At 39.9% G+C, this 25,713-nt stretch overlaps 1 protein-coding gene across 6 annotated transcripts in view; it reads right to left on the reverse strand.

The window, feature by feature from the left end:
- ASTN2 (astrotactin 2) overlaps positions 1–25,713 on the reverse strand; it is a 960,073-nt gene that overhangs the window by 901,394 nt on the left and 32,966 nt on the right. The window lies entirely within an intron of this gene.

Consider the following 25,713-nt stretch of genomic DNA (forward strand, 5'->3'; position numbering starts at 1 on the left):
GATTAAAGGGAAGGGGAAAAGCATGTGGATCCTTCAGTTTAGCGGATGGACTGATAAGCAAACAAGCATTCCAATATAGTGTTTATGAGCTACATAAATAACAGCTGAATGGCATCTCTTTCTCTGACTCCGCAATGAGTAATAGGATCCAAGACCTTAACCTAAGCAGCTAGGCTGATTTCAAGGCTTGCTGTATTGGTGTCACTCTCTGTGACCAGGGTCACCTTTCCCTCTCTGCCCTGAGATTTCCATCTGAAAAGTTTAAGAGATTGTATCAGATAATCATGAATACATTTGTATGAAAATCCTTTGCTTTAGAATGACAGCATTTTCCAGAATTCTTTCTGCATTTTTAGTAGAAACATACCTCTCATATGCTTTTTGCATTATTCTCTCTCACATGGAATGGCTGACATTTATTTTTCATATCCTCAGGACTTAAATCCCTGAATTATTCTAAATCTTGCCCAGACCTGACATCACAAATAAATTTACAATCCCATGGGTATGAAGATAAATGGAGACTGCCATTTCTGTGACCTCCATCAGGGAGTTGGCTCCAACGCTTTACCTATGGAAAATGTATGAATCAGGAAGCAGGGGAAGAATAGTAAAAGGAAAAATAACAAAAGGAAAAAATCAACAAAAGTAAAGAAAGGAAGGAAGAATAAACAATGGAAGAAATTATGGAAGGGGAGAGGAGAGAGAGAGAGAGAGAGAGAGAGAGAGAGAGAGAGAGAGAGAGAGAGAGAGAGAGAGGCAGACAGACAGACAGACAGACAGACAGACAGAGACAGAGACAGAGAGGAGGAGGAGGAGGAGGAGGAGGAGGAGGAGAAGAAGAAGAAGAAGAAGAAGAAGAAGAAGAAGAAGAAGAAGAAGAAGAAGAAGAAGAAGAAAGAATGAAAGACAGAGAGGGAGAAAGGAAAAGAAAGATTCATAAATCTAGGGATTTCTGGAAACACGTTAGAAGCAATTTCATCCTGGTTGTACCTCAAAGACTCTCAGCAGGTGCAGAATATTTAATGTTAGGCTTTGATTACTATTTGTGAATGATAACATGGCACCAGTGGGAGGAGATCACTCCCAGGTGTTCATTCTGAGGGTTGACTCAGAGGGTTTCTGCTCCACTGTCATGTGTGACCTGGGTGGTCATTTCATTCCCTCTGTGACCTAGCTTCCCTAATTCTCAAGGGAAGACATAATTTCTTCTTCAGGAATTTACAATGAGCATGAAAAGAAAACCTTAGTATATAGAAACACGTATCATAGTCTCTGGGCATGTGCAGTATTTAATCAAGAATAGATGAAGCTAACCAGGTTGGAGCTCTCAGAAGCTTCGCAGGAATGCTCATGGCCCTCCACTGATGCCAGAGACATTACCTGTGGTTTTTTGCAGGCCCTATATAACAGTGGTTCACCCTCCCTAATGCTGCAAACCTTCAATACAGTTCTTCATTTTTCAATGACCCATAACTATGAGATTATTTTCATTGCTACTTCATAACTATAATTACGCTACTGTTATGAATCATAAATATATGAATCATATATTTTCTCTTTAACATATGTTAAAGAGAAAATATGGCAGGCATGTTAGCATACACCTTTAATCCCAGTACTCAGGAGGCAGAGGCAGGCAGATCTTTGTAAGTTCAAGGCCAGCCTGGTCTACAAAGGAAATCCAGGACAGCCAAGGCTACACAGAGAAACCTTATCTCCAAAAAAACCAACAAAAAACAAAGTGTTTATATGACCGCTGGCACATAAGTGCATAATCAATTATTTCTAACTAATTAGTCAAGGCTCCATTGCAGTGACTAAATATCTTGGAAAAACCATTCAAAAGAGGAAACACATTTCTTCTCCTGAGTTCAGATGGTTTGGTCTGCAGTTGGCTTGTCCTAGTGATTATAGGCCTTTGGATTATAAAACAGCATAGTTAGCAGTGTGAGGTCAAACAAAGCTGTTTATCTCACAGTGACCAGAAATCTAGAAGAGGCAGGGGAGAGTGTTCAAAGCATGCCCAATGACCTATTTCCTCCAAGTAGGTTCTACCTTCTACCTAATAGTCCATTAATCTATGAATCTATATACAGAATAAATCTATTAATGGTGTCAAAATCCCCATAGTCCATTTTCCTTTCAAAGACCCTCTAAATGCTGCTGTATCATGAGACAACATACAAAGATATGAATTGGGAGCATTTAATACATAAACATTAACATTAAGATTCATGATCATACTAGTTTCTGTGTTTTGCATGTCATTCTTATCAGCCTCTATTTATTCCTGTCCCATTATCATACTACTTGCTATGTGTTCCTTGCCTCAAGATGCTAATGTCTACAGAATGTTCACATCACTCAGCTTTTCTTGCCTTTTACTTCCCCTTGGTTTCTACAAGGAAAGGCACTGATGATATCAATACAATGCAGTTTTTGTGGTTTTGCTTCCTCTGTGTGTGTGTGTGTGTGTGTGTGTGTGTGTGTGTGTGTGTGTGTGTACCCTCAGAGCTCAGAAGAGAATATAGTATCTGTTGGAGCTGGACTTATACGTAGTTTGTAAGTTACACAAGATGGGTGCTGGAAAAGAAACGTGGGGATCCTCTAAAATAGTAGTACTCTCAAGTGTTGAGCAATTTTAGTTTTGTTTTTTCCCTATATTGTTTTTAATGACACGGTCTTTCTTATGTGTCCCTGGCTGGCCTGGTGTTTACTGTTTTGACCAAGTTGGAAGATTTGCCTGTTTCTGCCTTCTGAGATTGAAATTAAAGTGTGAACAGCTATTCCCAGCTAATATTTTTTTCTCCAGCTTGAGTAATTTTAGCCCCATCTTATTCTTCAAGCAGAAAATGCTGGCATACTCTTTCAATATGTATGTATGCATGCGTTTATACATGTATATGCACATGCATATATATGTATAATTTTAATACCTAAAACAAATGTATATTTAGTTACCCTGTTTTTACAGGTGACTGAGTCAACCTGATTCTACCCTGAAATGCATGTTACCTTTGATTGGTCACCTAGTCTTGCTCATGTCTTCCTTACATCCTCTATGACTCTTTCTTCTGAACACATGTCTTTGCAAGGGAGTACCTGTTTCATGCAAAAGATCTCAGGTGATGGAACAGTGGAGGTCCATATGCTTGTTCATTCTTCAAGTACTTGTTAATCAAGGGAGGATGGATAGTAAAGAATAGATAAGATAAACAAAACAAGTACTTTATACATGGACTCTTATTTCATTCTCTCAAAATCCTTGCAAAACTGTTACCATTATCCCATTCTATGAGTAGGCCAAAGTGCAGGCAGAATAAGAAAAATATTCATGTAATACAACTTGTTCATGGCAAAAAGGAGACAAGATACTAGATGAGCCTACTCTCCTGCCATTTCTCCCTGTAAAGACAGACAGCAATGATTGGAACTTTAGATAGAAACTGTGTAAAATGTGCATACAACACGTGGTGAGAGAGCAACGGATAGTTAGGCTGAAGACCTGAGAGCAAGCAGCATACACATAAAAAATACTGTAAGAATAGGATGTACTTGAAGGCAAACAAGTGGGAAAGCATGGAAATAGAACAGAAACATATAACAGTGGTCTGTCATCAGTGCTGAGGAAATAACCTAGAGATGTGGGCAGTCAGGCTGACTCTGGACACTAGAGACCTTACATATCACTAGCCATTAGTCCCTTCAATGCAGACATGCTTCATCTACAGCCGTGAATACACTTTTACTCTTAACCCACTCTGTGAGAAATTATGCATATCATGTCTTTATGGGATCTCACTCTGCTCATCTATAAGAGGTAAGCTATTTTGTTCCATATCCACCTACTTAAATATGGAAGCCCGTTAAGTGACATGACAGTCAGGAATGGCTCCTGACAGTTAATATTTCTGACTCTGATACAAAATAACTGACATATTTTCTTTCTCACCCACCTTCGCTAGTCTTCAGGCCACATGGCTGAAGACATGGCTGTGTGTGTGTGTGTGTGTGTGTGTGTGTGTGTGTGTGTGTGTGTGTAAGTGCTTCTCCTTTTACAACAGAGCAATACCAAGGTAAACACATTATCAGTCGAAAAGCATTCATCAAAGTGCATTTAATGCACTTGACCTGCCAAATATTACAAATCAACAACAGATCATGTTCTGTTCATCTTCTTGATTTAGGAACTGACAGACAGTTGTAGCTTGCTGCCATTACCCAGTATCTCAAGAGAGCACCACATCACATACTGCTACCATGGAAACCTTCAGGTCATCGTACTTTGACTCTTTAGCCTCCACGGCACCCACTATAGGATAGCAAACAAATATTTTTGGGACAGTAAATTGTAGTCCATCTCCGTTCTATGATAACTTAGGAAATGAAAGACCAAGAAGGTAGTGACTTGTTCAAGGTGTCACTCAAAAAGAAGAATGGCTCCCTCAGAGCATCACTCTAAAGCAGACCTATTCTTAGGGCTTGCTTTGCAGGCATTGGGAGACATTGGGAAACTGATTACTCACCAGAAATGTAAGAGTAAAACAAGGGATAAGCCAGGTGGTTCTTTCTATCTGTGAGCAAAGATGAAATGAGCCTTTGGAACCTGCCGGAATTCTCTGACAAGTTTAATCTAGTACGTAATAAAAAGGCAGGCAAGATTTACTGAGTTTTTGCAAACACTGTTGATGAGGTATTTTGTAAAAGCTTACAGCTGAAGATAAACAACTTTGGGAGGGACTTGGAGATGTGGTTGCTGAATAGGAGGCAGTTAAGCTGCAGGAAATAAAGGTCTCACATAGTTTCAAGAATGAAAAGATGCTGTTTGTACAATCCTGAGGAAAACATCCTGGATTTTTGGGAAGATGGGCTTAGGAAGGGATAAAGAAGTATGGCAGAAACTCTGACCCCTAACCCCGCACCCCAACTTGTGTCACCAAGGACTCTACAGAAACTAGATGAGGTAGTCTACATATGCCACACAAAAGAAGTGCTCTGAAAACTTAGATGACCATCACAAGTTTGAGGCCAGCTTGGGCTACATTAAAAACTCAAGGCTATCTCAAAATTCATTTTCAACAACCATGTAGTGTCATACAATAAACAAGAAATGAGGTGTTAGAGATGGGAGAGATGGCTTAGCAATTAAGAGTGTTAGCTATTCTCCCAAATGACTCAAGTCCAGTTTCCAGTACACATGTAGGTGGGTCACTGAACTTTACCACCTATAACTTCAGCTCCACAGCCTGTGATGCCCTCTCTGGCCTCTGTCTATACCACCATACAGCCACATAGACACACATGCACCCATAAATAAAAATAGGAGAAATCTTTCCCTTTAAATCCAGGTGTTGTTCTATTTGTTCATTAAGGTCACTGTTACAAAACGCCTTTGACGGTATAAAACATAAATAATGTAGAATTACTGTTCACAGTCTTAGAAGCTAAGTTTAATGTTAAGGTGTTGATTTTGAGTCTGATAAGAACATACAATCTCACAGGTAGTACTTTCTTGCTGTATCTCCTTGTGGTAGCAAGGGCAGAGAAAACAAGCTCCCTGAATGCGATGCTCTTTTATTGGGCATTTATCCCATTCCTGAGCACTTAATAATTTATATATTCATTTTTTTGCATTTCCCAAAGGGCACATATCTTAATATGGCCACACTGGGGACTAGGTTATAACCGATAAACTAGGGTTATGCAAACATTCAGACCATAGCAGCTGCAATCCCCCCACCTCTGTCTCAGCTTTGTTTCTGCATCTGTTAACACTATCTACAGACTGCTTTGAGAACAACTCAAAACTTCAGGGGCTTAAACAAGAATAATTTCTATTTTTCTCATAATCAATCAGCTTCTTGGCTGGTATGGGCATCAAATTATTGCAGTCTCTTCATGATGAAGGCAGATGGGGCAGTGACAGTCCAAATGTGGCCAGGTCACGTGGAAAAGGAACAATAAAGAATTCTGGAGTGCTGTCCCTGGTGGATCAGTGTTCTGGCCCACTGATGTCAATCATCATTTCTGCTTCTAACCTACATATATGTCATCCAGTGAAAATTAGGTTAGGGAGTTCAACCTTCACATGCTCAGGAAAAATAGAAATCACAAACGGTGGAAAAAAAATTTTCAAAGAGCTTGGCTAAAAGTCCTTTCCCGGAGCATCTGGCACATTCTAATGCTGCAGGGAGGCCAAGCAAGCATCTGAGCTCAGTCAAGGGAGAAGAGAGCCTATGTTCCTGGGCAGGAAGGCCCTGAGCTAAGTGTCTCTGTCTCTGCTTGGCAGGCATTTGCCACCTCTTGCTGGCTATATGTAGGTGATGCTCCGTGAGTCCCTTCACAGCACTTTCCCAAGCAGAGAATTCACCTTTGGAGAAGGTGACAAGTTAACAGAGCATTTCGCTTGCTCTGTCCTTCTGACACATTACCCAACTGAGAGCTCTTGGGTTGTCATCCAAGGCCTCTGTTCATTTTCCTTTGTAAACTCCTTGAGGCCATCAGCCTTGTCTTACTCATCTTGAGAAACACAGCACAGCTCCTTATAGACTGGAGGCGCCCACTGCATGTTTATTTAATAAATGAAGAGATTAAATTTCATGACACTGGTGACTTCCAGCAGTCAATCCAGTCAGTGCAGTAGATATCTTAATTAGAATGCACAGTGATGACACTGACAGTGTCAATGGTAAGAAAATATTAATAATAAAAATAATACATATGGGGCACTTTCCAATGTATAGTCAGATCTCTTTCCTTCCGTTGCTTCTTTGAGGTTCCCATAAGCCCTCTTTGTGAAGGAGAGAATGAAATATCTATTTGATAGAAAGAAACTAAGATTTAATTGGGCTTATGCTCAATTAGTCAATAGAGAGCGGGGATAAGCATGTAAGGCTTTCCTCCCCTTTACTGTGGTTTTCCCATAACAGCTTTCTTCTTCTACTGCTCTTTTAATTTAGAAACAGGTATTTATTGTAATATGTGGACCTGGTGTATTTTTGCAATCTTCCTGTTCAATCCCTAAGCCATTTCTGTGACCTTGACCTTGATATGTGGTTATCCAATACCCAAAAGGAGTCAATTGCTCTCAGCCACAAACAGCAACATCTCCCTCCTCAGTGAGCTTTGTGGTGAGCAAGGGGTGCAGAGTGGAAGCTGTCTTACAGATGAACTGTTTCACGTTGATTCTTGGCAACCACAATAAACCAGTGTGAAGGACGAAGAAAACCTGGCATGCTTCTTTCATTGATATCCTGGAAAAGCAAGGTCACCCATTTCATAGATGAGAAGTATGAAGTTTATGGTGATTAACCAATCAAAAAGACAATCTAATACTTTGTGGAACTGTATGCCCAGAAAGAAGGACTGATCTAGGCAGTTACACATGAGCTGTGCTGACTTTTCCTACTCAATAATGTCTCTGTTTTTACTTGGATTTTCTTGGTAGCCTATGGGCATATACATAAACCTTTTGGATTATTGTAGCAAGAGTGAGTGTTTATTAAGCTCTTGTGATAAGCCATCAAAAGGTGAGTTCTGTTCTCCCCTTGTCCCTTCCCTCAAAGGGGGGGATTCTAAGATCTGAGCTGCTATGCTCATTCCAAAGTCATTCATATCCCACAGAGCCAAATGCATGCACTTGCCCAGTTTTGCTGAAGTTTTAGAAACTGATGACGAAACGATCATATAACCTGATGGAGTTCATACAATCACTTAGTTTCTAAGGTCACAAAGGCTCCTTCTGCCTTGGCATATAGAGTGTACCTAGTATTACTTTTAGCCTCAGTTAGAATCTCAGAAACCTCAAGAAAAGAGAGACTATAGGTCCCACTCTTCACATCTGCCGCAGAAACCTCTGTATTGCCCAGTCTTGTTCTCATAGGCTGGTCTCAGTGTGTCACCCTGTTTTGTTTGCATAGGCTGGTCTCTGTGTATCACCCTGTCTTGTGCGCATAGGCTGGTCTCTGTGCAGCTCTCTCCAACACATGCAGTGTGTGCTTTTTTAAATACACAAGCTCCATTTATATTTCTTCAGTTTCTTGCTTGTGAATCGAGTCTCAATCCCATGTCAGACCTGGACCATGAGGAAAGTGAGGGTGAGTACACAATGACATTAATATAGTCAATAATTTGCAAGTGGGCACAGCTTAAGCTGCTACTAAGAATAAAAGAGGCACAAAACTCATGTCATGTTTATGGAGTGATTCATTGACCTTGGAACAGTACAATATCCCAGATTCCAGAAGAAAGGCTTTGAGAGATCTATAATTTTTATTCAAAATATGAATTCTTTGAAATATAAGTATTATACTAGTATGCACTCATAACGACATACATTCACAGCTGACTCTTGGCTCAATGCTAAGGAGGGCACCATCTAAACAAAGCAAAATAAAGGGGTATTTAAGAAACTGCTGTGGAGGCACGAATGGATGAAAGAACTTTGTACACTTGTTATCTACTATGGGCCCTACACTTCATTTTGAAATATTGAGAGTAAACTAATTAGTATTGTATGTTGTGTGAGGGTAAATGTAAGATTGCATCTTCTGTTTTTCTTTTTAGTTTTCTCAAATTAAAAATGTATAAAATTTTTGTATGTTTGATTCTGTGTGTGTGTGCATGGGTACAGAAACACATGTGTACAGACAGTTAGAAGCTGGAACTTGATGTTGGTATCTCTCTCAATTGGCCTACACTTAGCTGATATAGGATCTCATATGAAACCTAGAACTCACCAGTTCAGCCACAGCAGGTATCCAGCAAGCTCCAAGGATCCTTCTGTTTCTGTCTTGCCAGTGCCAGAACTATAGGTATAGAATAATATACCTGGATTTTTTTTGGCTTTTTGAGACAGGGTTTCTCTGTGTAACAGCCCTGGGTGCCTTGGACTTGCTTTTGTAGACCAGGCTGGCCTTGAGCTCACAATGATCTGCCTGCGAGTGACATTTTTATTTTAACATGAGTTCTCTGAGGATCTAATTCATGTCCTCCTACTTGCAAAGCAAGTACTTTAACAACTGAGCCATTTCTCCAGCCTATAAATAAGTTAAGTTTCTAAACTATTGTTGTAGAGACTGAAAAGGTGACTTAGTAGTTAAGGACATTGGCTCCTGTTGCAGAAGTTATAGGTTCAGTTTCCATGCCCATGTGGTGATGCACAATCATCCATAACTCCTGTTCCAGAGCATCTGAAAATCTCTTCTGGCTTCTCTCGGCATCAGGCACACATATAGGGCACAGGCATACATGCAGACAAAGAGTCATCTGCATAAAATAAAACAAATAAATCTAAAATAAGATAAATTAAATAGAGTTGTGATGAGGATACAGACTGTGAGAGACAATATTTTTGCCCTATACTGAAACATGAAAGTGAACAATCTCTTTTTCTATACTGTTCTGTAGAACACCATGGTATCCAAAGGACCAGAATAGAATGCCGTTAAAGAGACTGGATCTGAAAAGCCCATATATAAAAATAACACTCATTTTAACATGTTGGTTTATAAATACAAATCCCATTATCACAAATCCACAGTTGGCCAAGTCCCCACTGACAGAGGATTACTGTGCATTTAACACAGCAGGAAGAATAGTCATTTGTCGGCTTAAGAAATGCCCTGAACCTTGATTGCAGGTGTCAGCACAGAACAGTTTTGCCTGAACTTAGGTCAAGTAAAATGGGGCAATTTTATATAAATCAACGTTTACTTAAGGGAAACTAAAGTGCCACTAATGAAGACAGAAAATCTTACAACAAATGGAAGATAGTACTTGCCAACCAATGTACAGGCCACCCTGGATTAATAAGTTCTCTAAGTGGTCCTGCCTGCCAGGCCTATTTGTTAAAACTGGAAGAGTGCTATTCAAACGCGAAGCCCTTCTACTTCTGGGTAATAATATTATTGTATTATTCTAGCCCTTCATGATGCTGATTGCTCTTAGAGCCTTTTGGGAAAAGAGGCTCTACGTAACATGATTATAATGATTCATTATATTTGTGTAGGGTTTTGTAGCTTAGAAAGCACTTTCTCGTCCACTATTAACACTATCATTATTATTAATAATAGCTCCCATTTACTGTATGCTTTTCAGGGTCTGGGCACTGCTCAGTGATCTTTATAACAACCCAGCTAGAAGGTTATAGTAGGTAGGAACTTTGAGACTCCTGTAAATAAAATAGCCCACATAACTCTTGTTTTCCTGGGCCCCAAATCCAGGCTATTTTCACTGTGTGCCTAGCATTTCAAATGACCCTAAACTTTCCACTTTACTGTCACCCATTACTTGGTGATCTTTTCAGCCTCACCATTCAGAAAGTGGAAGAGTGAGTCCTGTTCCAAGTTGTAGCCCGTCTTGTGAGCACAGAGGTACAGGTGCTTGAATATCCCTGGCAGAGTGAATGAACAAGTGATTAAGTGAGTAGATGGAGCTATTCCTCCCAAGGCAAGGAGATGGCTTGGTATGTTCCCTGCTGATACATGTAGAGATGTGGAGGCCCTAAGGGGAAAAAAAGGAGCTCTCGCTCTCCCAAAGTCATGCATGTGGCTGCTGAATTCTAGCGATAGTAACCCTGGTACTGACTTCCAATCTTGTGGCCCTCTATAGGGCCCACTTGTTATATCAGAGGCATGTGCATTTGCTGTGTGCTACTTCTTACTACCTTGACTGACAAGCAGTGAGCTGGAAGTACAGGTAGAACCTTACTCTACATACATGCGTGCTCTTGTCCATCACCCACACTTTATCAGTTCAGCTTGGGAGTCCATGAATCATTGTGTGAATAAACATGGAGACTACCTCTTGAGGGTAGGAGATGGAGGGTGGGAGATGGAGAGCTGACAATGCAGGCAGACAAATTCAATTTGAGGGAATTTGGTTCAGTGCTTTCCATTAACAACTCTGAGAAAAATATAATTCCCAGTACTAAAGAAGGAAAGGAGGGGCAAAAAAACAACTTTTCATCTTACGCAGTCAATGCAAGCAAATCAATCACACTCATTCTCCTGGGCCCAGCAATGGCTGAGTGAGCACCAAAGCAGGACGTGTCTGAACTGTTTTCATGTCTCTACTGTAGGCCTGGGAGAGAGAGAGAAAACAAGGAAACAGGACGAGAATGAGCTGACCTAAGAAACCTATCAGCATTCTGGTCACCTTCAGTCATCTGAAGAAAACTGCAGTTTAGAAAGCATCCCATCTATACTGAGACATTTAATACAAAAATCTTGCCTTTAGTCTCAGCACTAAGGAGGGGGAGGCCTAAGGATCTCTCTGAGTTCAAGGCCAGCCTTGACTACAAAGGGAGTCTAGGACAGTCTAGGGCTACATAGAGAAACCTTGTCTGGAAAAACAAAAACAAAACAAAACAAAACAAAAAATCATGCAGAGTAGATGCCATTTTGTTTAGTACGCCACACATGAGAATTTGTGTTGGAATAATTAAGTCATATGCTCAAGGACATCTATATAAGCATGAGTTTCCAGGGTTTGAACTCAGCTCCTTTTAAATACCAGGAATCAGGTCGGGGGGGGGGGTTCTAGACTTGTTCAAGGTCTCACAACCACTATTAGTGAAATAAGATTGAAAGTACAGAACTTCCTTGTGAAGATGCCCTGATGAAACCCACCTGGACATTATTCCACAGGAACGGGAGTGTTTTCCATTGTGACTCAGGCTTAGCTCACTTGGAGTACCAAAAGGGATGCATATTTTTAAGAAGGCAACATCATTCCCTGTGGTGCCTTATTCATCCAAGCAACATTTGAGCAAAAATAGACTTCCTTAAATTCCGTTGGTGCTATTCTTGTAGCACTGTCCTCTCACCTGCCAACAACCCTTTGGGGGACAATGTTTTGAAGGGAAGTTCCCAGGTAACTTAAAAACATGCACTTGAGGGCTGAAGAGATGGTTCCACGGTTAAAAGCCTTTGTTTTCTTGCAGAAGACCCAGGTTCAGTTCCAAGATCCAACATGAGAGCTCACAACCATCTACCTGTAACCTTAGTGACAGAGCATGAAATTTTATCTTTGGGCATCCAAAGGGAACCAAGCATGTTCGTATTGTACAAACATGCCTGCTGGTAAACATTCACACATATATAATAATAAATAAACATTTATTTTATTGTGTACTCGGGAACTGGACCATCTGAGTCTGTAGTTGTGTGACTTTCAGCAAGTATAGAAATCTCCTCCTGTCCCAAGTTTTGGACCCGTAGAAGGAAGATAGTAGTCACTCCTATCTCGTAGGGATGATATGACAATTAGTAAGCTAATACCTGAAGCTTTTAGTTCTGGGAGTTGGAAGTGTTTTACATTTTGTCATTCCCATTGTGATGTCCTCCAAAGATCTGATGTCACAGCAGTAGATTTATACCACCGTGTTTTTTCTCCTCCTATAGGGTATCTAGGTCTGTTGCACACCAACATGGACTGGAGCGAGGGAAGCTTAGGCAGGCCAGTGGATGCAGGAAGAATCTTGGTCAACATGGCGGATGCATGGGCAAAGAATACCTACTATGAAACAGCTTCAGAGAACTGGTTTGTTCAGGAAGGGAGAAGGAGGAGTTTATGCTCCTGGAGAGAGCTGTCTAGGGTCTCTGAGGCAAAGTTTATTTGGCCATGTACAATTGGCCAGGACACGGACATGGGAAGATACTTCATCTGCATATTCAGGGGCTGGAGAGTTGGGTGGGTGGGCAAGAACCTTAAAAGGTCAAACAAGGAGTTAAGCCTGATAACTGTCAGGGTTATAAATTCTTATTTGGGTTGATCTTGGGGCAGCCGCCTTTATGGCCCCAGATTGGGAGTGGAGAGGGAACCAACTCCTCCTGTCCTAATCTGAGGTATCCAGGGTAGAAAACTCTCCTTGACCCTTCCTCCATAATCTTAGGTCATTATGGTCCTACCGACTGAGGACACTAAGTTGGGTGGTCCCTTATCGAATCACAAATCCTAGCTTTCTATTTGGTAAAGAGGGTAGTAGAAGCTCACAAACAGGAAACACCCTTCCCTGACCTGAAGCCAACTGTCTAAGCTCCCCCAGAGCCTGAGGTAAGTCTTCTAAACCTATACCAGTGTCTGCTGCTACTCTTTCATACCTGTCTCAGAGTCTGACTTTACTCCAAGACTATTCATCTGGTCACGGCTCTCCCGCTCTTGTTTATGAAAAGTCCAGGGCTGGTATTGTTTGAAAATGTTTTAAGGAATTACCTAAATACGATTTGGAATAGGAGTCACTTACATTTCCAGTGTCTCTTGAACATCTTCAATCCAGCTGCACAAGGCCAGATTGCAGTCCCCAGGGCCAGTGTAGGCTCATTAATGTCCAGCCAATGCAATGATTCAAATGCTGATTATGTCCCTGGTGGACATAGCTTTATTCTCTGTATTTTTCTCTTTCAGAAACCCTGTGGTCATTTTGTGGCTCATTGAGTCGTCCCTAAGTGTCTGTGTCAAACATCTACCAAGGCCTCTCATGCCATGCCCTCTTCACACAGACATTTGAGAGCAGAAGACTATTTCCACAGTTCAAATTGGAGTACTGGATTTTATGGTTCCAATCCTAGTACTACTGCCACTTATTAGCAGTATATCTTTAGGCAACTCACTTCTTGTTGAACCTCAGTTTCATCAGCAAGTTGGGAAGAGCAGGACTATTCTAGTTTGCTTCTCTGTTGATGTGATGAAACACTAACCTAAAGTATATTGGGTAAGACAGGGTATACTTAATGTTACAGGTGACAGTCCATCATTAGGAAAAGCCAGGGCAAGAGCTTGAGGTAGGCGCTTGAATTAGAAATGGTATAAGAGTACCTCTTACATTCTCCTTTCACTTGCTCAGTTACCTTTCCTATGTAGCCCAGGCCCACCTACCCTGTTGTGACATTGCCAACCATGGACTGGGCCCTTTCATACCAAATTGGCAATTATGAAAATGCTTCATAGCTGTGGCCAGTCTGATCTAGGTAACCTCAACTGAGGATCCTTCTTCCAAAATGACTCTAGATTTGTATAAACTCGACAGCCATAGCTATGACAAGTATGTAATGCAAAATATTGCAACATAATATGATATTATAAATACAATATAATATAGCATAATGTGTTGTACCCAGTGTTGCTAAATGCTACTATATTAATTTTAAATATTATTCATAGATAAAAACAATTTTTAAAATAGCTTCTGACTAAGTAGTTCTGCCTTTTCCTATTTCTCTGCTAACTCTGGCTAGTGGTTTCTGCAGAGATAATTCATTGCAAGTTCCTGTTGCAAGCACATTTAAAGTTGGGGCAGAAAGAAAAAGCTGGGATTTGGAACTAGAATAATTTTACTTGATCCCACTAGAAAGTGTGTGTGGTAATACTATGTCTGAAAAGAGACTAAGCTTATCTAAGACCCAGTTTCCTCATCTCTGCACTGGACATGTACTCTGTAATCTGTTTCCTGAACACACACATTTGGGGGAAGAAGTATAACTACCTTTGTTGCTGTCATTGTGGACAGTATTGTACTTGTTAGTCCAGGATCATTGATGATTATTGGGCTATGTATAAGCTGTACCTTTAAATTTTACTGATTTTATACACAAAGTAAAAACTTAGTGTTAAGCCTTCCATTTTACAGATGCATAAATCATGATTCATAAAGACACTGGCTAAGACTTTCCCTCTTTTCTTTGCCTAAAAGATGGATAACATTTCCACTAACTCCCATGGCTTCCTTCAGATCTCTAATAAAACCCAAGATTGTTGAATAAAGGGTGAAAACAATTCATCCAGCACCAGTCAGACCAATGTTTCAAAGCTAAGTGAAGAAGGTGTCCACAGAGGTATGGCCAACAGAGTGTGGAAAGGATTCAAGGGCCAAATATCAATGTCCAAAACATTGGAGTCACAAGAAAGCCAAGTATGTGCTGTCTAGTGACTTGTGTACATTCCCAAAAAACTGGGCATGCTCTTGATGTGCACCCAATCTTACTGTGTTCAGCTGGCTTACAGTGTTTCTTCCAAGAACTTCAAAAGCACCATGCTAAGAGAAATCTAGATGCCAGGCAGCACAGTGAGAAAGATGAATAGACAGCTGGATCATAGGAATATTTTATTGTCTAAATAATGAAAGTCTGACAAAAATTAAATTGAGTAAAATATAACATTTGTTGCTTTTAATGAGATGTCCATTTGCTCAGACTCCATGAGCTGAAAGCTTGTTTGTGTTTCCTGGTTGCTAGTAAGATCTTGGACAACTTAACTGAGCATGTATTTGTCCACATGAGAGCTTAAAACAGAAATAGGACTCCTCAATTGGGCATCCTTCATATTGCATATGCCTTGTGTGTAATAGATGAAAAGGCATTGTCACCACTGCAGCAAGAGACATTCAGGTCAAACTCGGGGATAGAATCGTATTGTGATGTGAGAAGCATGCAGTCAGAACAGGTTCTTTTGATGGGAAATGTGATCAACAGAAGAAGTAATCTAGGTGGGAAATCAGACAGCAAACTGAGAAATATCTGTGCATTCATTATGAGGAAAGAGGGAAATTAATGATGGCTGCAAGGTGGCAAAGATCCTGAACTCATCTTTGATAATCTGTCTTTTGCCAGCCAGAGGAAAAAAGAGGGGGAGAAGAAATGTGGACAATTAAGAAGTAATTAAGATCTTACAGAAGCAATGATGACAGAAAGCAGTTAAGGGAATACTTAGCGATTGGGGGAAAACACAAATCAGTGGGTTGGACAGCATGCATCCTAAGGTGTTCCAGGCGAGAGCTAATACAGTTACTGAAGCACTTAAAATTATTTCTGAAAAGTCAGAGAACAGCAGCAGAAAAAAAATGTACACTTACGTTTCTTAAAGCATCAAATGTCATATTGATCTTTTAGACAGAGGAGAAAAATACACAAAATAGCTTTAAGAACTAAGAGAAGGGCAAAGTACTTCCAACTGGCATGTGATAGACATTTTCAAATACAGCATACCATTCAATTGCCTACGTTTTCTTCATGTTTTCTAGGCTAGGTAGCAGGTCTTAGGATAGGAGGCTCACTGTCATAGGACAGCCACGAATCATTGCTCAAACTGGGATTCAACTCGAGCTGGTATCTCATGCTGGCTGGGCCCATATCTTGCCGTTTAAATTATTTTTCCCTTTTTGTTTTTTTAAGTTGTTCTCTACAAGAAGGATTAACAAGTTGGATGCAACCCAGGAAAACAAAGAGCTGAGACTACATAAGGCAGGGGCTACAAAAAATAAATCATAGATCACAGCCTACAAACATGATAGCTTTCAGTAGAATTACAAAGACAGCAGATGAAAAGATCACAAGGTGGCTTAAGCTGGACCACAATAACTCAGAAACATTTTGTCCAAAATTAATCTAAATGGACTGGGAGCGGCTGTGCAACTGCAAGGGTTGAGAGTTAACTCAAAGGCAAGAAGCAAGGAATTAAGGTTGGAAAGATTTGAAACACAAGATAAGACTCAAGTCCTCTAGAGCTCAAAGACCTCACTGTATGATTATCAGCCCTTCTGCATAAAAGGCAATGCCTAAACAGGACTGGATAAGCAGAATCTTGCTGAACAAATTCTAGTTTGTTTTCTCAGCATGATAATCTATTTCAGGTAAAGAGGAGCTATGTACAAGGCAAGAAAACTGTGTTGGCTGACTGCATGAAGTACCCAAATGCCAACAACACAGAACACAAGACCCTTATTTATATGTGCTGTGGTTTGGCCACTCTATTCTTCCCTTTCTAACTGACCAATTTACTAGGTCATCTTTATGATCAATACTTGTTCCTCTCCATCACTTTGCCTTGACAACCATCTGAATTTTATAGCATAAATCTGGTACCACGGGCGGTAACTCTCTCCTATCATGGATCAGATGATACAACTAATACCATCCCATAGAAGAATATGGCATATTGTGGACTAGGTCCTTAAGACATGGACCAATAAAATGAAGTCCTTGCCTGGTCCTCTAGATTTAATTTGGGGATGTTTGCCACAGTTTGTATGCTACATTTGTTTAATATTCCTTAAATTAAGAGTCAGAAGAGCATCATCTTTCATGGATGTTTATATATATTATCTAAGGTTCAGAGAGAGAAAATGCCAAAACAGGCATTTCAAGACTGCAACTTCCAGGACAAAAACTCATGTCTTTCCCCACTCAAGTATGCATACCCACCAAAGTCTCTACAAGTGATGTCTGTATAACCAATTCACAACCACGGGCCAAAAAAGTCAATTACTTTCAAGATTAAACACCAATTTTATGCAAAGCATTTTCTTTAACACATGATCTCATACACTCTTCATCAATTATATTCAAGAATTATCATTAGCCCTACACCACACTCCAGGAAATGAAGTCTCGAAGAAGCAAAAGGTCACACATAGCCAGTAATGAAAAAGCAAGACATTGTAGCCCAATTCTATAGTGCAGGATGCCCACAACTTAGTTATTATATGTTACATGTTTTTATATATAGTTTTTATATGAAAACATATTATCTATAGTTTTTCTATTCTGTTATAATACATTTCTATACATTTAGAGTTACAAAATAACATATAGTCATGGCTTTATAGTTCTGGAGTCATAAATGTAAGGCTTTTAATAGTTCCAAATCCAGATGTCAGAACGTTGCATTCCTTTCAGGGTGCATGGGAGAAAATCTATTTCCTGGCCTTTTCTAGTTTATATAGTTGTGCTCTTTGGGTTTTCCTGCCTTCCTCCAGCATCCAAATGCACAGCACAGAATTTACAAGTTCAGAGAACCTCCATGTTTACATCACCTTCTTTGATAATTTTGATAACCACATGAATCTGATAAGGATTCTGACTGCAAAACTGAGGTACCTTGATGACCCAGGACAATCTTCATATGCAAAGATCTTTAATTTAATATCTGTAATGTCTCTATTTTCCATAGAATGCTTACAGGTTAATTGATTAAATGGTAAACATGTTATAGCATTGTTCACCTAAGAAGAGGTGGGAAATGCTATAGTAAGAGACATAACATACACATTTTCATAAAATAAAATATAGAGTTTCACATCAGCAATGTAGTGAGTGTGTGGGAACAGGTATCAAACAGTAAGGGTGGGTACAGTAAGATGTTGCTCTTGCCTAGGATCTGGGTTTAGTTTCCAGCACCTGGATGGGTTCTCAACAGTCATCTGTAACTACAGTTCCAAGGGATTCAACACCTTCTTCTGATCTTCACAGGAAGCAGGCTCGCATATGATGCCTACATACATGCACAAAAGCAAAGCACTTATAAACATAAAATAAGCAATTTTTTAAAAAACTTAAATGATGAGATATGAATCTGAACATAATATGGTGCATAACATCCAAGTCCATCCCCACCCTTACTTGCCCTTACATTAACACACAGCTTCAGGGAAAATGTCATGCAGAGAGAAAACACCTCAATTTGTCATTAGGGACAGTTTAAAAACAATACATGGTCATTTGGGTTGACAGGATATGGGGGTTAATGCTGATGAGTTTGATTAAAGACTAAAGCAGGTAAAGTTTTCTTTCTCAGCAACCAGACACAGAAAGGGTAAATTAAAACAAAGCCAGCACTAGTTATCAATTCAGGTAGCAGATCTACCAGTGCTAGCTTTAAAAACATAATGCCATTCTTCTGAAATCAGTGTCTGAGTTTGAAGTCTGGCTGCAATGTCTTCCTAGGAAGGATGAGTGAAATGGTTACTGTGTGGGACATGGCACTACCTCTAGCACAAGTAACATCTCAATAAAAGGTCATATTCTTGTTTCCTTTCCTTTGCACTGGCTCAAGAGCAAGAAGCAAAAATATCGGGGCCTCATTTGAAAAAAGACCAATGTCTATGCAAGCAGTCTTTCAGAAACCAATTGGTCCTTTCTGTTACCTGTGCTGAAAACTTGACTGCAGGATTAAAGATATGAGGCAGACAAAGGAAGGAAATCAGGCAGAGGAAGGGTAAACACAGCTACCTCTGATTCAGAGGAAAAAATGCAATGCATTATTCAGGGAGTTCAGTGGTGGGCCTGCAGTAGGAATGGGCAAGGGAACCAGAGGTCTTTTGAACTCCTCGGGATTTGGCTGGCTTCCAAGCAAGGCCAGATGCCATAGCCCCTATTAGACAGCTGTTTGCCAGCCATTGACAATCCACTGGGAACTTTTCAGGGAACACAGGGCTCTGAATAGGGCAGGAGGTTAATCAAGCCACATCCGCATTCTGGGAAAACCTTTTCTACAGCTCTGCTTTGGAAGCCACACAAGCACTCAGCTGCAGGAAACCAGGCCCAGAAGGCATATGGGGCAGGACCTGGATCACCTGTAAACAGAATCCCTAATAGTTTGCAGAGAGTAGTTTAAGGGGTGATGGACAATGTTCCAGACTCACAAAAATCTTTATCCCTTGTCCTATAATCTAAATTTTCACTTTGACTCTCTTTGAGCATAAATTGATGTAGTTCTTTGGAGGGCAATATCTATGCAAATTGAAAATGCCCATGTTCTTTGACCTAGTTATATCACAGCAGAAAGGTAAATATATTTATATGACATAAACCCATATGTACACACACACACACACTTGCATAATAGTGCACTAAACATGCCTACTAATACAAGATTAGAAATTGACATATATGCCCATGATGAGAAGTATCAATAGGGTACAAATTATAGTAGTCAATATAATAGAATAAGGTCAATTACCAATAAGAAGGTAAATCCAAACATTTTGGCGTTAAACAATTTTCAATCGCTTTTAAATAAAAAGAAAAACAAGCAATAATCATGAATGTAAAAGAAAAGACTGATGCATTTGGTTTCACACAAAGGTATGGATATAAACCATGAAGAAGATCAAACAAAAAACAGTTAACAATTACATGTAAATAGGGAACTGGCACAGCAAGTTCTGACAAAGGGCTGTCCCTTTGGACCACATGATTTGGTTGTTTTCATATTTTTTAATAATTAAGTTTACTTTTGTTGCTTGTCATTCCAACAGAAATGAGACTACATGAGAGTGGGAAGAAGTTTAGCATGGGGTTTGATGTTATTCATAGCCCAAATAAAGACAGTAGATAAAGACAAGGTGGCTCTGTCTATGGTCACCCATCACATTCAGAAAATAGGCCAGGAGTCCTGGTGAGCATTTCTACTTCTACTACTCACTTTTGGATACCATGCCATTAAGGTAAATATTGTGATGCATAGCAGAGAAATTGATTATTAGTTCTTTCCATGGGTCAATGTGATACAGAGAACAGGGTCAGGACACTTGCCTGTTGGGCCTATGACCCCCAACCAAGTCATTTTTTCCTCTTGAGTGTTTGATTTTTTTTTTATTTATACCATAAGGACTACAGAATTCTCATGATGTTATGAGTATTCAATATGAATTTTCTTTCATGCTTTGTGATATTCATTCCCTGCCGCTTCTAAAAAAAATAAATAAACTTTCTTGGGGAAAGTTGGGGACAACTACATTGTATATGCCTCAAAACTACTAGTTCACATTTCCACTGTCCTTCACTGAAAAACTGAAAATATTCCCCACATTTTTAAACTCATCAAAGTCATTGAATCCTTTAGGTTCTTATTATATACAAAGAAGAAAAACAAATAGTTCATTTGGACCAAAGAGTGCAGTGAGTTCCTAGTTACTGGGGTCTGGAGGGAGGTGATAAGGGAAATATGAAGCAAGGGTTGTGCTTGTAGAAGGAAGGGAACCTGGCATCTATACTAGATATGGGGATTTACTAGACTGCTGCATACAGACAGGGCAGGAACCAGCCCCAAGTCTGTGTTAAGGCAGAGGCCTTGACAAGGTGAGGCAATGGGGAATGGTTGGCTCTAGAAACACCCCTCTCCCAAACAGCCTGCTTTAAAAGCCTGAAATTCCACCATTAATCTTTCTAGTTAAGCCTTTGAAGGCCTCTGTTAGCATATAAATGTTTCTCTAGGGGGGAATAATAAAATTTAATTCAAGTGAACAAACATTTCCTGACAGTAGTTTCAAAACAGGCATAGTAGGGTATCCAAAGATGGACAAGTTATTTCCCTATCCTTGAGGAGCTTAGATCTCTCAGGGAAGTGGAGGATGTGTGCAAAATAACCTTAAACAAGACAGTGCAGTCGAACATATGCGATAATGGGATGGGAGCTCTTTAATTGTTCTCTTGTCTATATATTTTATCAAGAGCCACATTATAGCCTCACCTTGTATTGAAATAGGTGACAGCTGTATTCTTTGCCTGAAATGTCATAGGTAGCCATATGTGTTTTCTAAGTGAACAAAAGGGATGGTATAATTCTGGAAAAGCACAGTTTTAAAAGATCAATCCAACTGGTTATGAAAAAATCAGGGTGAATGCCAGAGAGAAGGATGAAGAGCCAACAAGAAAGGCTTTACAGGGCAAAAAATAAGAGCTTGTGACTAAAAAGAAGAAGAGAATGTGAGCTCTGAAAGAGGCCAAGGAACAGTACCTACATTGGAACCTCAGAACACAGTACAGCCTTTTTCTTTCCATGAGCTTAAAGTTGAGTGTGGATGCAGCACCAATGTAATAAAAAAAAATACAATACATAGAAATCATATTAAGTTCTTTAGATAAAATTGTCATTACATACTAAGGGGGAATATTAGGATATGTTAATTTGTAGACCCAACAAGATAGGAAAGATGTTTACTTCACATTTGCCAAATACAAATAGCCAAATCACTATAAATGTAACATTTATATAACTCCTGATTGTCTCATGGTTCTTCCTCCTATATGTAGTTTATTTTATCCATGTGTAATAATATAAATGTATACGTTTTAAAAGAAACAAAATAAAAATGGGAAAAAACAAAAAAAAAAAAAAAAAAAAAAAAGGATATGTTAATTTGAAGCAGTAAGCCTAAAGAATGAATAAGAATGAAAAATCTTGGGCTGAGGGTGTGACTCAGTGGTAGAGATTGTGCTTAACATCCATGAGGTTCTTGATTTCATCCCATCAGGGAAAGAAATAAGTGAAGTAAGCAAATGAGATACCACTTCATGTAACTGGGATGGCTACAGTAAAAAAGACAGGCAACAATCACTGTTGGAGAAACTTGAAGTCTCGTGCTTTACTGGTGTGAAGTTAAAATGGTGCAGTTACTTTGAAAACGAAAAAACATTTTGACAGTTTCTCAAAAAGTTAAGCATGAAATTACCATAGCATCAAGGAAATTCCCCTATAGATATATACTTAAAGAAAGGGAAAGCATGCATTTATGTAAGACTTATACATAAGTTTTCAGACACATAAGTCATAATACTAAAAGGTGGTTGGAAGTAACCAACTCAAGTAACCAACAGAGTCATGAGTAGAGAAAACCAGATGCAGCCATGCAATAGAAGATAAGTTCAAATATATAAGAGAATAGACTGTTGGCACATGCCAAATCATGAATGAATTGAAACATATCCAAGTGAAAAAGATAAGTGTCAAAAACTTTATGAGTTTATTGATATAAAATATCCATGGAGCTACAGGAATGGCTCAGCTGTTAGGAACACATACTGCTCTTGTGGAGGACCTGAGTTCAATTTCTAGCACCCACATCAGGCAGCTCCAATAGATCCAACACCCTCTTCTGGACTCTATGGGTACTGCATACATATGCGCATACCCACAGACATAAATGCATATACATAATTAAAAATATAGACATTCTTACTTAAGATAAAACAATAGCAAGAGGCAAAAACTATGACACGAAAACCAGTGGCTATGGACAGGAAAGGGAAAGTGAGTAGTAGTTCCCTTGGCTTAAAGAACTGCCTCAAAGATACACAGTAGGGGAAGTTGCAAGCATTTATAATTGCACTAAAACCCGTTAGATTGCACACTTTATTGAAAAGAGTGACTTTTATCCCACATGAAGTATAACTCAGTATTTTTAATGCCAATAAGGAAAAGAGCACAGAAATACAAGTATTGTTCCATGCAGAGGGAATAAAAAGTAAAAATCATCATGGGAGAGGAAATGTAATTGATAGAGAGAGCTGAGGTCAAGGTCAATGTGGCTTGAGTGTTGGGAACAAAGAAAAGTAACAGTGCATAAGGGCAGAAATGCAGGGGCAGATCATATATATCCTTCATGTTTGGTCTTTGTCCTCACAATAATGTAGTATGGACAGAGAGTTTTATGTAGGAAAATAACATAATTATATTCCTTGCCTACATTGGGCAGCATAAAATGAAGAGTCAAGTAGGGCTGACCAGTTGGCATGGATCCAAACAAGAGAAGATGGCAGGTCAAGAGGAAATGGGACTGGGGTGGATACGTGGAGAGAACAGAAGACATCTGAGGTTGGGAAAGGGATGACTAGGAGAGTCCTAACTACACTAACTAAGAAAGCATCATTCATTGACTACCTACTGTGTACCAGAAGCAGGCCAGGACATTTTATATCCATATGTCTTTTAATGGTCAGACAAAACCAATGAGTTCATTTTTATTCTCCCCACTGCTAAGAGAGAGAAACAAAGGCTTAGAGGGTCTACACAACCTCTTAAGTACAGCCAGGTAGTAAGCAGCAGCAGAGGAATAAAATCCAAGTGTCCAAGGCCACCAATCTCTGTTACTACCTTGCACTGTGACTTGAAAGCTAGAGATAGCAAATAACTTTCTACACAGTCCCGACTCCAGTCTCTTAGGAATAGCTGCCTGCAGCACTGAGTTGAGACAAATTCTGAGGTCAAGCCCAGGCCCAGCAGGAAAAGAGACCATGCTTGATCAGTAATGCATGCCATGGGCACAGAGAAGTGGGGGTGGGGAAAGTACATGTCTCCAATTCCTGCTAGGGGTCTGAGAGGCTGGAGACAGAACATCTGTCTGAGAGCATCACAAATGGCCACCTGAGAACCACAGACTCACACAGCCATAGGTGAATTTCAGGAATGTGATGCTGAGCAAAGACATCAGAAACAGCAGAGTGTCTACTACATAAAAAGCCAAGAATCTTTCTGCATGAAAGGCGAGAAAGTGAATATGTTAGGCTTTGGGAAACAGACACTCTCTGTCACATTTACCCAAGTCTGCTAAAGTGGTATAAGAGCAGCCATGACAGTCTGTAAACAAACGAGCCTGGCAGTGTGCCAAAAGATCTATTTATAAACATCCAAATAAGAACACCATAAATTTGTGTGCATCATGAAATATCCTTCTTTGCATTTTCTCTCCAGCCATTTAAAATGTAAAACTATCCTTTTGTACAAGCCATAGGAAAGAGGCAAGGGCTGCACTCATCAAACAAGCCACAGCCTGCTGAATTCACCCCACATATATTCATTTATGAAGTGGACGGTTGGAGGGACTGGAGAAATAGCTCCACAGTTAAGAGCATGCCCTGCTCTTCCAGAGGACTTCAGTTGCATTTCCAGCACCCACATGGCAGCCCACAAACATCTTTAACTGCAGATCAAGGCAGTGCTCGATTCTGTCCTAAAGGAACACCAGTCATGCAAATGGTGCACAGACATTCATGTGGGCAAACACCCATACACATGAAATAAAATTTATATGTTTACAAACAGTAGGAGAGTTACAGATATCGGACTGGAGTCCATGTCTGGGTGGAAGGATTCAGAAATTTGTCTATGGTAGTGGAGATGATCTTAGTTACAGAGTCTTACAGATCTGCCAAAACACATTGAAACAGGCACTTAATGTCTTGCATTTCACTATGCATAAACCTAATAGTAACGATAAAGTATAGCTTTGAATGGAATCGACATGGGAGCAGGGAACCACTGCCTAGGAGAAAGTGTTATCTGAAAAGCTGTAGAGAAAGTCTCTAAGGGAGGACAGAACATGTGAGTGTATCAAAGTAGAGGCAAAACTCCATCAAGGCTCAACCATGAACAATAACAACAAAAATAGGATAAAAAAATTCCATTTCACAAGAAGCAATGGAAGGATACCCTCATCCACATGCCTTATTCTGGAAAGACTCTAGCTCAGAAATAATTGCTTTGCACAATAATTGGGAGATACAGTCTGGGAGCTGGCACAAGTGGAACCCGGTGCAATTTGGGGAGATTTGTTACGCTCAGCTCCCTTCTATCAATTCCAGAAGCTCAGATATTTCTGACCTGTTGCCTGGCATATTGTGAAAATGGCTTTTATTTACTGCACCTCCATTAAAAGATGAAATCCACGAACAGAGGCTTACAGGCCAGAAAATCACCGTTTACGTCTCCACTTATCTCTCCGCACTGTCCAACAACTCATCTCCTCGGCTCCCACAATCTGGCTTTGGCAGACAGCTTCAAGGCAGCCTCAAAGCACCCGAAGGTGTATTAGTAATAGAAAGGGCTAGGCAGGGCAAAAATGGCAGTCCTGAGAAAGTGCACAAACAGAGCGGGCACAGAGGATAGGCTAAGTTTGCAATTGAAATGGACGCATGCACAGTTAGGTTTTGTACAGAGCATGAGACACATTGAAAATCTGGGGCTAGGGTATACTGGGGATTACATGAAGTAGTCCATGATACATTCATGTTTTCTGCCCTACCTTGGAGGCTTCTAACTCAAAGATAAAAGTTCTACCCAGGTGTCTTAGTCACTGTTCTCGTGTTATGAAGAGGCACCACAACTAAGTCAACTCATATGAAAGAAAGTATTTAACTGGGATCTTGCTTACAGTTT

Source organism: Acomys minous (assembly GCF_964271855.1).
Source record: "Acomys minous genome assembly, chromosome: 1".
Classification (NCBI taxonomy): Eukaryota; Metazoa; Chordata; class Mammalia; order Rodentia; family Muridae; genus Acomys; species Acomys minous.